This window comes from Ranitomeya imitator, chromosome 1 (assembly GCF_032444005.1).
Source record: "Ranitomeya imitator isolate aRanImi1 chromosome 1, aRanImi1.pri, whole genome shotgun sequence".
NCBI classification, from domain to species: Eukaryota; Metazoa; Chordata; class Amphibia; order Anura; family Dendrobatidae; genus Ranitomeya; species Ranitomeya imitator.
The window spans coordinates 862,445,563-862,453,437 of NC_091282.1; positions in this window are offsets into that span (position 1 = coordinate 862,445,563).

The window sequence follows — 7,875 nt, forward strand, 5'->3', positions numbered from 1 at the left end:
TAGAAAGCCTATTTATTTTTTTTTTTGGTTTTATAAATTCTCCCTGAAAAAAAGGGAGATTAATATTGGCCTCTGGGCTTGTGTGCCAGTCCTGAGCGTGCCATCTGTGCCAGCCCTGAGCGTGCCATCTCTCTCACAAATAGTGGGCCATAGAAAGCCTATTTAATTTTTTTTTTTGTTTTATCAATTTTCCCTGAAAAAAGGGAGATTAATATTGGCCTCTGGGCTTGTGTGCCAGTTGTGAGCGTGCCATCTGTGCCAGTCCTGAGCGTGCCATCTCTCTCACAAATAGTGGGCCATAGAAAGCCTATTTAAATATTTTTTTGGTTTTATAAATTCTCCCAGAAAAAAAGGGAGATTAATATTGGCCTCTGGGCTTCTGTGCCAGTCCTGAGCGTGCCATCTGTGCCAGTCCTGAGCGTCCCATCTCTCTCACAAATAGTGGGCCATAGAAAGCCTATTTTTTTTTTTTTTTGGGTTTTAGAAATTCTCCCTGAAAAAAGGGAGATTAATATTGGCCTCTGGGCTTGTGTGCCAGTTGTGAGCGTGCCATCTGTGCCAGTCCTGAGCGTGCCATCTCTCTCACAAATAGTGGGCCATAGAAAGCCTATTTAAATATTTTTTTGGTTTTATAAATTCTCCCAGAAAAAAAGGGAGATTAATATTGGCCTCTGGGCTTCTGTGCCAGTCCTGAGCGTGCCATCTGTGCCAGTCCTGAGCGTCCCATCTCTCTCACAAATAGTGGGCCATAGAAAGCCTATTTTATTTTTTTTGGGGGTTTTATAAATTCTCCCTGAAAAAAAGGGAGATTAATATTGGCCTCTGGGCTTGTGTGCCAGTCCTGAGCGTGCCATCTGTGCCAGCCCTGAGCGTGCCATCTCTCTCACAAATAGTGGGCCATAGAAAGCCTATTTAATTTTTTTTTTTGTTTTATAAATTTTCCCTGAAAAAAGGGAGATTAATATTGGCCTCTGGGCTTGTGTGCCAGTTGTGAGCGTGCCATCTGTGCCAGTCCTGAGCGTGCCATCTCTCTCACAAATAGTGGGCCATAGAAAGCCTATTTAAATATTTTTTTGGTTTTATAAATTCTCCCAGAAAAAAAGGGAGATTAATATTGGCCTCTGGGCTTGTGTGCCAGTCCTGAGCGTGCCATCTGTGCCAGTCCTGAGCGTCCCATCTCTCTCACAAATAGTGGGCCATAGAAAGCCTATTTTATTTTTTTTTTGGGTTTTAGAAATTCTCCCTGAAAAAAGGGAGATTAATATTGGCCTCTGGGCTTGTGTGCCAGTTGTGAGCGTGCCATCTGTGCCAGTCCTGAGCGTGCCATCTCTCTCACAAATAGTGGGCCATAGAAAGCCTATTTAAATATTTTTTTGGTTTTATAAATTCTCCCAGAAAAAAAGGGAGATTAATATTGGCCTCTGGGCTTCTGTGCCAGTCCTGAGCGTGCCATCTGTGCCAGTCCTGAGCGTCCCATCTCTCTCACAAATAGTGGGCCATAGAAAGCCTATTTTATTTTTTTTGGGGGTTTTATAAATTCTCCCTGAAAAAAAGGGAGATTAATATTGGCCTCTGGGCTTGTGTGCCAGTCCTGAGCGTGCCATCTGTGCCAGCCCTGAGCGTGCCATCTCTCTCACAAATAGTGGGCCATAGAAAGCCTATTTAATTTTTTTTTTTGTTTTATAAATTTTCCCTGAAAAAAGGGAGATTAATATTGGCCTCTGGGCTTGTGTGCCAGTTGTGAGCGTGCCATCTGTGCCAGTCCTGAGCGTGCCATCTCTCTCACAAATAGTGGGCCATAGAAAGCCTATTTAAATATTTTTTTGGTTTTATAAATTCTCCCAGAAAAAAAGGGAGATTAATATTGGCCTCTGGGCTTGTGTGCCAGTCCTGAGCGTGCCATCTGTGCCAGTCCTGAGCGTCCCATCTCTCTCACAAATAGTGGGCCATAGAAAGCCTATTTTATTTTTTTTTTGGGTTTTAGAAATTCTCCCTGGAAAAAAAAAGGGAGATTAATATTGCCCTTTGGGCTTGTGTGCCAGTACTAAGCGTTCCATCTCTCTCTCTCTCTCTCAGTCAGTGGGCCATAGAACGCCTATTTTTGGTTTTATTTGTTTTCTAAATTCTCCCTGAAAAAATCATTTTATTTTATTTGGTTTCTAAATTCTTCCTGATAAAATCATATTTTTTTTATTATTTTTATTTCTAAAGTCTCCCTGAAAAAAAAAAAAAAAAAACAACCAAAAAAACAGTGGGAGATTAATATTGGCCTTTCTGCTTGTGTGCCAGTCTTGACTCCTGGGTGTGCCATCTCTCTCTCTCTCTCTCTCTCTCTCTCTCTCTCTCTCCAATTGTGGTCCATAGAAAGCCTATATTTTTTTTCCTTGATTTGGGTTCTAAAATCTACCAGAGAAAATAACTCCATCAATCATTGGTAGAAAAATATTGGCCTCTGGGTTTGTGTGCCACTCCTGACTCCTGTGTGCGTCATCTCTCAGTCAGTGGGCCATAGAACGCCTATTTTTGTTTTTATTTGTTTTATAAATTCTCCCTGAAAAAATCATTTTATTTTATTTGGTTTCTAAATTCTTCCTGATAAAATCATATTTTTTTTATTATTTTTTTTTCTAAAGTCTCCCTGAAAAAAAAAAAAAAAAAAAAAAAAAAAAAAAACAGTGGGAGATTAATATTGGCCTTTCTGCTTGTGTGCCAGTCTTGACTCCTGGGTGTGCCATCTCTCTCTCTCTCTCTCTCCAATTGTGGTCCATAGAAAGCCTACATTTTTTTTCCTTGATTTGGGTTCCAAAATCTACCAGAGAAAATAACTCCATCAATCATTGGTAGAAAAATATTGGCCTCTGGGCTTGTGTGCCACTCCTGATTCCTGTGTGCGTCATCTCTCACTCAGTGGCCCATAGAAAGCATATAGTTTGTTACATTTGTTTTCTAAATTCTCCCTGCAAAAATCTATTTTTTTTTTTTTGGGGGGTTTCTAAAGTGTTCCTGAAAAAAATAAAAATAAAAAAAAAATAATAGTGTGACATTAATATTAACATTTGTGCTTCAGTGACAGTCCTGCGTGTGGGGCATCTCTCTAATTTGCAGCCACCAAAAAAAGAGTGTGTAACATTGGGCCTGATTTTCGCTGTGGTCTCACCAACCTGTAAAGGGGTAGCTAAATCATACTGAAGTTATAGCTCACCGTGTAAGTTGTGTGACTGCAACAAATAACGTTAGTTTGGTTACGTTTTTAAAACAATGAGGAAGTCTAGTGGAAGAGGTCGTGGCCGGGGGCGTTCATTGTCAGCTGGTAATGAGGGTAGTGGTAGTGGTGGAGCATCAGGTGGTCGTGGGGGAAAAAATATTGCACCTAAGTCTGGAGCTGTGGAGCCAGGTTCGTCGTCCGGCTACACAAGGCCTCGAACGCTCCCTTTTCTGGGATTAGGAAAACCGCTTTTAAAGCCGGAGCAGCAAGAGCAAGTTTTGGCTTATCTTGCTGACTCAGCCTCTAGCTCTTTTGCCTCATCTCGTGAAACTGGTAAAAGTAAAAGCAGCGCGTCGTTAGTGGATGTTCACGGTCAGGGACAAGTCACTTCCTTGTCCTCTTCAGCAAAAACAACAACAGAGAAGAATGCAGCAGGCGACACAACGGGTTACTCCATGGAGCTCTTTACACATACCGTCCCTGGCTTAGAAAGTGAAGCAGTTAACAGTCCATGCCCATTACAAATTGAATCTGACATGGAGTGCACTGACGCACAGCCACAGCCAGACTACTATGCTGGTCCTTTGACTCAGACCACAACATTGCCCTCGCAGGGTGCTGATCAAGAATCAGACCCTGATGAGACTATGTTGCCCCATCACGAACGCTATACCACCGAACGACACGGTGACACAGACGAAGTTGCGCAGGAGGTACAAGAAGAGTTATTAGATGACCCAGTTCTTGACCCCGATTGGCAGCCATTGGGGGAACAGGGTGCAGGCGGCAGCAGTTCTGAAGCAGAGGAGGAGGAGGGGCCGCAGCAGGCATCAACATCGCCACAGGTTCCATCTGCCGGGCCCGTATCTTGCCCAAAACGCGTGGCAAAGCCAAAACCTGGTGGAGGACAGCGTGGCCATCCGGTTAAAGCTCAGTCTGCAATGCCTGAAAAGGTATCCGATGCTAGAAAGAGTGCAGTCTGGCATTTTTTTAAACAACATCCAATTGATCAGCGCAAAGTCATCTGTCAAAAATGTTCTACTTCCTTAAGCAGAGGTCAGAATCTGAAAAGTCTCAATACTAGTTGCATGCATAGACATTTAACCACCATGCATTTGAAAGCTTGGACTAACTACCAAACGTCCCTTAAGGTTGTTGCACCCTCGGCCAATGAAGCTAGTCATCAACGCAACATCCCTTCCGGCAGTGTAGGACCACCATTTAGCGCACCACCTGCTGTATCTGTGCAGGTATCTTTGCCAGGCCAAAGCAGTCAGGGTCAGGGAATCACCAGTTTCGTAGTAGGAAACACTGCATCTAGGGCACCGGCGGCAACAATACCATCTCCCACCGTCTCTCAGTCTGCCATGTCCACCGGCACCCCCGCTAGTTCCACGATCTCCAGCTCTCCAGTCCAGCTCACCCTACATGAGACTATGGTTAGAAAAAGGAAATACTTAGCCTCGCATCCGCGTACACAGGGTTTGAACGCCCACATAGCTAGACTAATCTCGTTAGAGATGATGCCCTACCGGTTAGTTGAAAGCGAAGCTTTCAAAGACCTGATGGACTACGCTGTACCACGCTACGAGCTACCCAGTCGACACTTTTTTTCCAGAAAAGCCATCCCAGCCCTCCACCAGCATGTTAAAGAGCGCATCGTCCATGCACTCAGGCAATCTGTGAGCACAAAGGTGCACCTGACAACAGATGCATGGACCAGTAGGCATGGCCAGGGACGTTACGTGTCCATCACGGCACACTGGGTAAATGTGGTGGATTCAGGGTCCACAGGGGACAGCAAGTTTGGGACAGTTCTGCCTAGCCCACGGTCTAGTAAACAGTTGTCTGTAGCCGTTCGCACCCCCTCCTCCTCCTCCTCCTCGTCCTCCTGCAGAAGCAAGAGCTCGTCCACAGACCGCAGTCGCACAAACACTCCATCCGCACCTGCCACTGTTGCACACCAGGTCTCCCATTATGGGGCAGCTACTGGCATACGTCAGCAGGCTGTATTGGCTATGAAGTGTTTGGGCGACAATAGACACACCGCGGAAGTTCTGTCCGAGTTCTTGCAGCAAGAAACGCAGTCGTGGCTGGGCACTGTAGATCTTGAGGCAGGCAAGGTAGTGAGTGATAACGGAAGGAATTTCATGGCTGCCATCTCCCTTTCCCAACTGAAACACATTCCTTGCCTGGCTCACACCTTAAACCTGGTGGTGCAGTGCTTCCTGAAAAGTTATCCGGGGTTATCCGACCTGCTCCTCAAAGTGCGTGGACTTTGCGCACATATCCGCCGTTCGCCTGTACACTCCAGCCGTATGCAGACCTATCAGCGTTCTTTGAACCTTCCCCAGCATCGCCTAATCATAGACGTTGCAACAAGGTGGAACTCAACACTGCACATGCTTCAGAGACTGTGCGAACAGAGGCGGGCTGTTATGTTTTTGTGGGAGGATACACATACACGGGCAGGCAGTAGGATGGCAGACATGGAGTTGTCAGGTGTGCAGTGGTCGAAGATTCAAGACATGTGTCAAGTCCTTCAGTGTTTTGAGGAATGCACACGGCTGGTTAGTGCAGACAACGCCATAATAAGCATGAGCATCCCCCTAATGCGTCTGCTGATGCAAAGTTTGACGCACATAAAGGATCAGGCGTCTGCACCAGAGGAAGAGGAAAGCCTTGATGACAGTCAGCGATTGTCTGGTCAGGGCAGTGTACATGACGAGGTACCGGGCGAAGAGGAGGTGGAGGATGAGGAGGATGATGGGGATGAGTATATTTTTAATGAGGAAGCTTTCCCGGGGGCACGGGAAATTGGTGGCGTGGCAAGGCCGGGTTCTGGTTTTTTGAGGGACACAAGTGACGTAGATTTGCCTGCAACTGCCCCTCAACCAAGCACAACCGCAGATTTGACAACGGGAACTTTGGCCCACATGGCGGATTATGCCTTGCGTATCCTCAAAAGGGACACACGCATTACAAAAATGATGAACGATGACGATTACTGGTTGGCCTGCCTCCTTGATCCTCGCTATAAAGGCAAATTGCAAAATATTATGCCACATGAGAACTTGGAACTAATATTAGCAACAAAACAATCAACTCTTGTTGACCGTTTGCTTCTGGCATTCCCTGCACACAGCGCCCGTGATCGTTCTCACACGAGCTCCAGGGGCCAGCAGACCAGAGGTGTTAGAGGGGCAGAAATCAGAAGTGGCGTTGGACAGAGGGGTTTTCTGACCAGGTTGTGGAGTGATTTTTCTATGACCGCAGACAGGACAGGTACTGCAGCATCAATTCAAAGTGACAGGAGACAACATTTGTCCAGTATGGTTACAAACTATTTTTCATCCCTTATCGACGTTCTCCCTCAACCGTCATTCCCATTTGATTACTGGGCATCCAAATTAGACACCTGGCCAGAATTGGCAGAATATGCATTGCAGGAGCTTGCTTGCCCGGCAGCTAGTGTCCTATCAGAAAGAGTATTCAGTGCTGCAGGTTCAATACTAACAGAAAAAAGGACTCGTCTGGCTACCCAAAATGTAGATGATCTAACCTTCATTAAAATGAACCACAACTGGATTTCAAAATCTTTTGCCCCACCCTGCCCGGCTGACACCTAGCTTTCCTATGAAAAGGTCTTGCCTGTGGACTATTCTGAATGACTTTTCCAATCTCGTAATTTTCTTCACCTGATTGTCCAGCATACGACATGTTTCCACCTCACGAAATGGCCAAACTCCCCACACGGGGCCGTGCTATCGCCACTTTGCGCTTGGACCCTTGAGAGTGCTGTTTGTCTGAAGAGGTGGGTGTGGCCGCTTTTGGTCGACGGCACTGCCACTGGGTCCCTCATAGTACAATAAAGTGTCTCTGGCGGTGGTGGTGCGCACCCAACGTCAGACACACCGTTGTAATATGAGGGGCCCTGTGCCTGTACCGCCGGCCACAAGACAGTTCCCCCCCCCAGCTCAAACAGTGCTCTACCACTAGCAAAATTATCTCTCACAGCTTCACCAATGTGTAGTCTAGCCGCTGACATCCTTCAATGCCTGGCACTGACAATACCATTGTTTTGACATTTTTGTTATGTTAGGCCTTCGAAGCCTGTCTGCGGTCCCTTCTTTCTACAACTACTACACTGACCAGGCCACTGCTGGCCGTGTTACCCTGGAACCAATTTAAAAGTGCCTACAGTCAGCCCAATTTTGTTATGTTAGGCCTTCGAAGCCTGTCTGCGGTCCATTCTTTCAACTACTACTACACTGACCAGGTCACTGCTGCCCGTGTACCCCTGGAACCAATTTAAAATTGCCTACAGCCATGTGTTATTATTTTAGGCATTCGATGCCTGTCTGCGGTCCATTTTTTCAACTACTACTACACTGACCAGGTCACTGCTGCCCGTGTACCCCGGGAACCAATTTAAAATTGCCTACAGCCATGTGTTATTATTTTAGGCATTCGATGCCTGTCTGCGGTCCATTTTTTCAACTACTACTACACTGACCAGGTCACTGCTGCCCGTGTACCCCTGGAACCAATTTAAAATTGCCTACAGCCATGTGTTATTATTTTAGGCCTTCGATGCCTGTCTGCGGTCACTCCTTCCACTAGGCCTCCACTGACCACACCACTGCTGTCCGTGTACCCCTGGAACCAAT